The sequence below is a fragment of the Lactuca virosa genome, chromosome 1 (assembly GCF_052849685.1).
Source record: "Lactuca virosa cultivar CGN04683 chromosome 1, Lactuca_virosa_CGN04683_v6, whole genome shotgun sequence".
Taxonomy (NCBI): Eukaryota; Viridiplantae; Streptophyta; class Magnoliopsida; order Asterales; family Asteraceae; genus Lactuca; species Lactuca virosa.
In genome coordinates this window covers 299,368,350-299,378,194 of record NC_136426.1, presented here as the reverse complement: position 1 = coordinate 299,378,194, position 9,845 = coordinate 299,368,350, and the positions used below count along the sequence as shown (strand labels likewise).

At 36.1% G+C, this 9,845-nt stretch overlaps 1 non-coding gene across 1 annotated transcript; it reads left to right on the top strand.

Annotated features, from left to right (window-relative positions):
* Positions 1 to 8,864: 8,864 nt before the first annotated feature.
* Positions 8,865 to 8,971, top strand: LOC145151744 (small nucleolar RNA R71). Its single transcript, XR_013732301.1, has one exon. It is a non-coding gene; the product is annotated as a small nucleolar RNA R71 (small nucleolar RNA).
* Positions 8,972 to 9,845: the final 874 nt, after the last annotated feature.

The following is a 9,845-nucleotide window of genomic DNA, read 5'->3' as shown; positions in this document are numbered from 1 at the left end:
GTAACATAATAAATTATCTAACTTTGTTTCTGTCTATTTTGCTTCACGTGGTATCATGTTCGTACACATACAGACTAGAAGTCTACCCTTTCGTTTTGAGCGATTAATACGTGTATAGTCATGAGACATAATTTTGATTTAGTCAACTTTGATATATTCAATTACGCCTTTTATCATATACATCTTGTTTTTATTTTGAAATCTACTATAAACAAGCGATCCTTATTTACATTTGCTCTTTCGTTCTAAATTCGGAAACTTGATTTAAAATGTAATTTTCATTGTATTTTTCTTACAATTAATACACAAGATGAATACCATTGTTCTTATCATTTTTCTAAATCCATAAAATATATGTGAAAGAATACATTTTCTTATGCTTCTTCTTTCCTTTAAATACATCAAAAGTCTTGAATTTTACTATTATATATTCTATAAATGATTGTTTTTGTAGAAACACTAAATTAAGAATCCACTATTTTCAATGATCGATGTTTTTACACATTTCTTAAAATAGCATTCTACTTTATAATTTTTAGTGAGTTCCTAAACTCTCAACTTTGTTTTCATAAATATTCTGACTCGTAAGCTTGAATTTGTCCTGACTTAGGCAATTAGACAATTTTTCAAAAGAACAATCAAAATATTTTTGTATAAATTCCCTTATTGATGACTTAAACTTGTAACCTTAATTAATCTTTATATTCTTTTACTACTTCGTTTGATCGCCAAACATGAATTTTCATTATCTTGGAATTATTACATATTTTGATAATAGTGAGATTAATTATCATTTCTAAACACACATTTTGATAACAGTGAGATTTTTATCACTTCTAAACACTTAAAATGTTATCTACACAATGTGATTTAATCGCCTCCATTTCCAAAATTGACTCTCTAAATATATATATTCTTCGAATATAGTTCTATTATTGTAAGATTAACCGTAGTAGTAATTATAGCCTCGGAGATCCTCAATAATTTCGTAATTTATTTTGTTGACGACACTTAAATAGCCTTTACATTTGAGATGAACCAAAGCTTCGTTGCCAACCCTTAGTACGTATTTTTAGGAACTTACCAACGATCGCTTCCCTTTCATTCGTGCTACCCCTTCTTATTTCGGAATATATCCTTTCTAGATGTAATAGCAAACCCGGAAGTGAACAAATTGTTCCTAATCTCTTCTTTATTAAGCGGCGAATTTACACTTAGTGCTAATTTAGGATGCAGCTTAAGGATCAATGTGGATTTAACGCTCAGTACAGTTGGTGCTTCAGCAAAGCTTATAATGCACTTTTAAGTTATATAATATCTAACTGGATAATCTTTTTGAACGAGGTCGCCATGGTTGGATCATGATTTACAGGATCCTAATTTCTCGCAATCTAGACTGTAGAACTCGAATTAGGGAAACATTAATTTGATTATAGCGAAAGAGTTGGGCTCTTCCCTTGAGGAATTAACCCAAAATAATCAAAGAGCTCTTCAAGTCACCATCTCTCCAATTATACAATTGTATTCGGCTGAGTTCTAATAGAATGTGTCACGAATTGAATTTCGGGACGAAATTCTTTCAACCGAGGGAGACTGTGACAACCATCAAAATTCGAGTCGGTTCTAGATTTAACTAAACTTAGTTGAACGTATAGGCACGACACATACTAGACTTAGTAACTAGAAGCTAACTTATAACCTAGTAGAAACTTGGAAACAGATAGAAACAATGGATAGTGTACTTAGATTTCACATTGATATGTGAATTCTATAACTACTTAACTGTAGAGACTATCCATATTCAGGTCATTCCTTGACTTGAACACCATTTCATGAATCATATACACCCATCTTGCACTTGATCTAGTAGTAGAAATTATGTCAAAGTCTCATAGAAACTTAAGTCAAAGTTGAAAACTAAGACTAGTATATTTGATTCTACAATTTCGCGTGAATCTCGAAATCACTACATAGAATGCCAATAAACCGATAAAATAAGTTACAAACATTATTTATAACTATAAAAGAGTTATAGTACCATAAGATAAATTGAAGTCTCAAAGATTCTATTGATTTTGAAATCCAAAGATTTATTAAATCTCGAAACCCTAAAAGCCCTAAAACCTAAATTTTATAAACTTTAACATCAAGAATTCTATAAAAATAGTTATGAAACTTATAATATTATCTTAAAATAATTAAATTCAAGGAAATATAATCAAGGAAAATAAAATTTTAAATCATTAATATTTACCCTTAATTTATAAGTCAAAAATCAATATTTTATGAGTAAAAACTATATTAAGGTGCATATTTTATAAAAATATGGTGTTTTTTAAAATAATTGGAATTTTATAAAAATGGAAGAGTGAGGGAACCTCTCTCCTCTTCAAAATTCATTCCCCCTCTTTCCTAGGCACCCTCTTCCCAAAAATTTCAATCATTCACTTCACCCTCACACTCCATCTTCTCCTCTTCACTCTCTCACTCTCTCACACTCCAACACCTACTCCACTCATTTCTCTCAAATCTCTCTCTAAAATCACGAAAATGATACAGCCAAGAACACTTCTCAAGCACAAAATCTTCATCATTTGATGTTATTCTTAAAGGTAGACACGAAAATCCTTTACTTTCCTTCACTTTTCTTTCAAGTTTTACAAAGTTTGCTACATTTTTTCCATCTTCTACTCCATTCTAATGAAAGATCATGAACACATAAAATACACACACAAACTCACGGTTTTGATGATGAACACATAAAAATCAAATATTCAAGGGAAATTTTTGGAAAACCTCTACTGTGTTTAGAATGAAAATGCAAAGTTTGAGAATTTTTTGAAACTGTTTGATAATATTTTGGCTTTTTTAGAGCTTAAAACACATTTAAATGTGTTGAAATACCCTCAATTAATATTACAAAAATCTGAAAATTAATATCCAAAATTATCTTAATCACATGAGTTATAAAATTTCACCATTTCAGAAAAATGTTTGTAACTTATCAATATTAAATTTTGACACAATATTGGCATAATTCTATAGTAGTAGTAAGTATACTAGTGTTAGATTTCGATTAGAGACTCACTAGCAAATATTATTATTGTAGGAATCGATAGTGGTACGAGTGGAGCGTAGTCAAGGCACCATTTGCATCATCTCAATGCATTGTGAGTATTCACCACTCCCCTATTTTCGGTTTTTAAATGTTTTGGGGTGGAAAAGCATGTCCTAAACTATTTATATTCGTTGTATTTATTTGACTCGTATAAACTTGGTTGCTATATTTTGCATATTGTGAGTATCCACGCACTCCCCTATTTTCGGTTTTTATATTTTCGGGTGGAAAAGCATGTCCGAAAAACTATTATTTGTTCATTGTATTTAAATTGATTTGTATCAAACTTGATTGCTATATTTTGCTATATTTCTCTATGTATGTCTATGCAACACGGAACATGAGAACTTATCATCTTAAGTCCCTTCCCTTATACTTTACTCCAACCATTAACTCTTTGAGCCAATGGTCATTGTGGATAGCGCTATTAGGAATTGACACCTCCTCACTCGCCCGATTGCTGGAGTGCATGATACCATATAATTTATGGAACAATAAGCATAGATCTTGATAGGGCATCAGTCATAGGCTTGGTTGGGAACTCATTGTTTGCTCATACACATACAAAATTGTTATTAATTATGGCAATAAACTTGTTTATTAATTATAGCAATGAACTTTGTTTCTCATTATAGCAATGAAATTTGTTTCTCATTACAACATCAAAATTTTATTATTGGAAACTTATATACATGTTTTAGCAATGAAATTGTTTGCTCCTTGCAGCAATGAACTTGATTGCTCATTTTAACAATATATTTTCATTTATGGAAACTTTTATCAAAACTTGATTTCGATTCATGAAACCAATATTATTTTTTTTATTTGTGAGTACTCACCAACTATTTTTATAGTTGACGCTCGTTTTACATGCTTTTTCAAGAATCATCGAGTAAATGACACTTAGGGACACATCACTTTTAGGAGCATTCGCATGTGTTGTATTTCAATTTTCATTGTAATTTCTTTTAAAAGTTGTTCAAACCCATTGTAAATTTGTAATGATTTTTAATACTATGGTTGGTGTTGTCTTTTAACTTTTTCTATGAAACCCTGTATACTGCCACGCCTCGTGTTTCCGCCACGCCTCACAAACTCCCTCTCACGGGGCCTTCTCCTCCATGATCTCCATAATACCTTGCTTGACCGTCCCAAAGATCACTGGGGTAGCATGAAGGATGCCCTTCGTAACCTCGGCTCCAATGACCTCGCGCAGCCTCTCATCAATGGGCTCAGTACCACCGCCTGATCCCGATCCAGACCCAGACCCCGATCCTGATCCCCCTGCCCCAAATCGTGTCATCACCATGCTGAACTGAAATGTCACAAACGATAATAATCAGGATGTCTATATTGGGGGTCCTCACATACCGGTCCTCCTTAGAGTTGTCAGATCTAACATCGGTTCGGGTACAGGTCCTGTGCTTTCAGTAGTACGGGCCCAATACTACCTTCCACACCTACCTGTACCTTTCCCCAAGGCCCTACCTGATAACTCCAGTTCGGCCCACAATAAATCGTATATCACATATCACAGTATAACCCAAAACCCTGATTATCCTAAGATTTGATCTACCCACATCAAACAGACCAATCATAACAGGTTGCCTTTATGCATGAAAATTATACATAGAAGAGGATCAAATAGACTTTCGAATAAAAGATTCTATCCTAGGACCACAACCAAACAAGGAACATGAAATAAGGCCAAATCGATCATTCTGAGGCTATAAGCTCCTAACCGTATACAGTTTTAAAAGCATACACGTAGCAAATTCCATATAATCAACAAAGCTCACATATCAGTATAACATGGCTAACATATTGGGGAACTACTTACTTGGCTCGGCTGATCACGCGCGTTGCACTCTTATCTTTTCATTTCTAAAAAAAATCATTTTTATGTTATCTTTTGAAAACAATTTTTTTTACCATTTCCTTAGTTTGAGTCTTGACACACCCGAGGGTGTGCCCGAATCTCTCAAACCAAGGCTCTAATACCAACTTGTAACGACCCATTTTTACAAAGAAAAATTTTCATTTTTTTAGTTAATCAAAACCAACATTCATTACATCATTGTTTTCCTTTTTAAAACATCAGAGGGTCCCAAACACACTAAAAAAGAGATAGAGTGCACGCCACGTCATCACGCATTGCCCTTGCCCTTGGGCTCAGAAGTACCTGAAACAAATCAACAACCTGTAAGCGAAATGCTTAGTGAGTTCCCCAGAGCATACCCCACATACCATCCACATAACACATATCATGGTAGCTATAAAGCTACATATACCACATAAGCCATGCATACATAAACCTGTAAGAATGTCATGGGCTACCCCACATGGTCTTGACCTAGGACTGCCATGGGCTACCCCCACATGGCCTTACATCCAATGTCATGGGCTACCCCACATGGTATTTACCTAGGAATGCCATGGGCTACCCCACATGGTCTTATATCAATGCCACGGGCTCCCCCCGGGGTCTTCCATACCAACATAACACCACATAACATATCAATTCATAAATGAATAGCACACAAATAACATGTTCACATAATGGGCCGGCCTTGGTGCCATAGACCCATAGGTATGGTGAGAAGACTCACCTCTGTCCGATGAATACGAATATTGTCCTCCTAATAATCCGCAACCTCCCGAGCTGAATAATAACAATAATAATATCATTAATGATAAGACCTTAAATTACCCAAGGAAAGGCCCAACCTCCAAACTCTACCCCCAAAGCCCAATTACCCTTATCTTGCAAATGGGCCCCAAAGTCCAAGTCCAATATCCTTAATGGGCCCCTTGGCCCAATAAGGCCCAACCGCTAAGTCCACGACCCAAACAGATGAAAAGGCCTCTACCTTACAGAATCCAATCAAGCCCAACAACCAAATGAGGCCCAAAGGCCCAAAACAGCTTAGGGCCCAACTGAGCTGCGTACGCCCAACGTACCACCCTGGTACGCGCAGCGTATTGAAGGTCTAGGGACTACGCGCCGCGTAAAGCCAGTTACGCCCATCGTACAACCATTTTAAGCACTTTTTCCATTAAGTGCTTAATGCTCGAATCCTTCACGTCCAAAAGCTAGATCTAAGTCTAAAAAGATGTCCTAAGGCATAAAGTTGGCAACTTTATGCCCTTGCATGCCTCATACACACCCAACTACTCCATTAAGACCTTTCCAAGGTCTTTTACCCATGCATGAGGTCAAATCTCTCATCAAGCTTCCATTTTTATACTTCTAAATGACTAGGGGACCTCAGATCTGCCTTTCATGACAAATGGGGAGGCTTAGCTCAACAAAAGAGGTCCAAAGTTCATCAATGGGGCAAACCACCAAAACCCTAGCTAGATCTAAAGATTAGAAAGGAAAGATGCAAGCTTTTTACCTCCAGAAGCTTTGCAAGATGATTTTGGTGCAGGATCTTGAAGCACCCACTTGATCCAAGCTTGCTTGACCACCCCTTCTTCTTGAAATACACACTAAAAGGCCACAAATGCACTATTTAAGGCTCAAGAATGATCTCACAAGGTTTCCATGAGTATATGGATGTTCTAAGGCTGTGGAGGATCTCTAGGGTTTAGTCCAAGGGACTTTAAGTTGTTTAAATAGGCCCAAGTACAGAAATTTAGGGTTTGCGTCCCTGGCGCGTACGCCCCGCGTAACTCAAGGTACGCCCCGCGTACCCTGATTCCTCCGCGACCAATTCCATGTAGTACGCTAAGCGTACACTTAAGCACGCCCAGCGTACTTAAGGGACCATTTATGCAAAAATTATCATTCCTTAGGGTTTCAAGACATACCAGAATTTTGGATGTTACATTTGTCTTTTAAAAGGAATACATTCAGAACTTAGTCCCTGTCCAACTGAATTTCCACAAGTACAAGCACATTTAACAAATTGTTTCACAACTTTATGTGGCTTAAAATTGTTAGCAGCATTATCACAAGCTTTTGAAGCAACAGAAGATAAAATGTTAGTTTTTGAAGAGTTTTCATTAAAACTAGTATCTTTGTTTTTCTCGCATCCGTCTTGCACTGTTACTTTCTCTGCACATGAAGTAGAAACATTAGTATCGTTCACCTCAATATTCTCAGCTTTGTCAGATTGTTCGGTCTTAACTGAAACGGTTACAGTAGGGTAACCATGTTGAACAGATTTTTCTGTCTCTATGGTTTTAGAAGTCGGAGTATAGTTATCATTGAAAGGAGGTGGTACACTGTGATACCCTAAGCCACATTTCTGGTTATCTTTCCATTTCAATTGTTTTTCTATCATAGATTCAACTATCTCACTTGACAGATCAAATTTCTTAAAGTTAAATTCAACATCTTTAAATGTAGCTTTTAATGCATCAAGTTCGGCAATTAATTTGGCAATTTCCTCTTTAGCATAACGATGGTGAACACTTTTAATGTTATATTCCTCCTTAATCCTAATTAGATCTTTATTTTGAGCATCTAGTTTTTCTTTAAGAGGCTTGTTTACTTTCTTAATGTCATAGATTTCATTTTTAAGATCTAAAACTTCTCTAACTAATAACTCATTTTGCTCACGATATTTATTAACTTTATCTACACAGGACTGATAGCATGAGGTTTCACTTACCTCCTTGGTACTAAAAGTGGTGATTGAAATGTTGTAAGAGCTCATTATTTACCAACGGTAAAAATCTGATTGTGCAATTGATTTTGACCGAAGACCAAAATAAATGCCCTTTGACCGAAAACCTTGAAAGTTAACCAGTTTGACGAAGATCCCTGAAAGTCAACTATTTGACCGAAAACAGTTGACCGAGAACGATATTTCTTGGCCAACAACTCCGTTTGACCGAACACAATGTCAGACTGAAAACTCTAATATGAAACCCTATCTGACCGAAAACTAGATGTTTCACCTAGTTGTTGACCGAGAACTCTAGTAGCTGCCGAAAACATTTTGACCTAGCCGAGAACTCAAGTGTGCCGCCGAAATCACCCAGGCTAAACCGAAATCGATGATTCTGATCTCAATTTCCAAAAAAACGAAGAACACGATGAACACTTATGAGCAGTAAAGGTAATTTTTCGCCAAAGGAGACCCAAAAACACCAAAAACTTCAAAAATTTTATGGATTGTTTTGAAAACTGATTGATACCAAAACAGCTTTAAGTTGTTTTCAAGCTCTGATACCAATTGTAAAACCTGGATCTAGGTATCAATCTAAAACGCCATATAAGTGCGGAATCCTAATCAAGTTATAAACACAAAAAAATAAATACGAATCAAGAACACAAACACGAATCTTCAATGTACACTATTATTGATTAATAGTTGGGTACATAAGATCAAACGATTTCTCTCTAACTGTTAATGCTCTCTAAATCTCTCTCTGATAAAACCAAATGACTAACTCTCTAATTTACTGACCCTCTTCACGGCTGAAAATAACACATTATATACTAATGCTTAATTACTAAAGCCCAGCCCAACCGAAAACATCATTAAGCCCACCGAAATCACATGGTGATTTCGGTCCAAGTACCACCGAGATCATAGTGATTTCGGTCCTAAACCGAGAACTCTACAAGCCTTGAGAAGCAAAGTATAAACCACAAATTTATGTCCTAACATTAAGATCAATAGGTCAAATTACAAAGAGGTTCGCAGTGAAAAGACTGTCTACAGTTTTAGACCTAAATTTTGGGATGTCACGTATTCCATCATAAAACGTTGTAATTTCTTGTTGCACATTAAAGTCATGTTGATGGAAAATTCGTACCATTCCCTTGTAGCACTCCCAAGCTTCATATAATGACTCCCCATCATGTTGTTGTAAATTCAAAATATTCTTCTTCAATTTGGCAATCTTAAAATGTGGACTAAATTGTTGAATAAAATCGTTTCTCAAATTCTCCCATGTAGTGATTGTCCCAGGTGCAAGTGATTTCAACCAATCTTTTGTTGCTCCTTTAAACGCAACTAGAAGCATCCTTAGCAACACTGCATCGCGTGTAACATTTGGTACATTGAAGTAATTTGCAATTTCCAACACCTCGTCAATGTGTTTATATGAATCCTCATGGTCCTTCCCAAAGAATGGGATGTCCTTTAGCATATTAAGGATGTTTCCCTTAATTTCAAAATTAGTTGCAGCTAGAATTTTGGGTGGTACAAAACCCGACCTGTTATCGTCTCTCATTCGCCGATTTTACTCCTCCATTGCCATGGTTGTTATGTCTGTCATTGTGTTGTCGGGTTCTCTTTTATCATCATCCCTTTTGGTATCGCTCTTGGTTTCTAGTTCTTATCTTATTCCTTTCTTGTTTGGAATTCTCTCGAAAGTCGACCTTGTTGGATTTGAAACCACTACTCGATTCTCCTTTCTTTTTGTCCTTCTTTTTGTGGAATTCAGATTCTGGATCGTCAAAGGGTGGCACAATTTTAAAAGATGAACCCCTCGTCATGAACTACTAAAACAAAACATATAAAAACTGTAACATCCCAATCCTCAGGTATGAAATTTAATTCTTTAAACATGTCTTCCTTGGAAACTCGTCGTGTTGGAAGCCTCAACACCGCGTGTTGAGATGATTTTGGCCGCGGATATTAATGAACCAACACGGCGAGTCGAGATGCCTCAACTCGGCATGTTCGCAGCTGGGAAGGAAACCCCTAATTTTTAGGGTGTTGCACCCTATATAACCTCCTTAAATCCTTAAGGTTGATCTTTTATC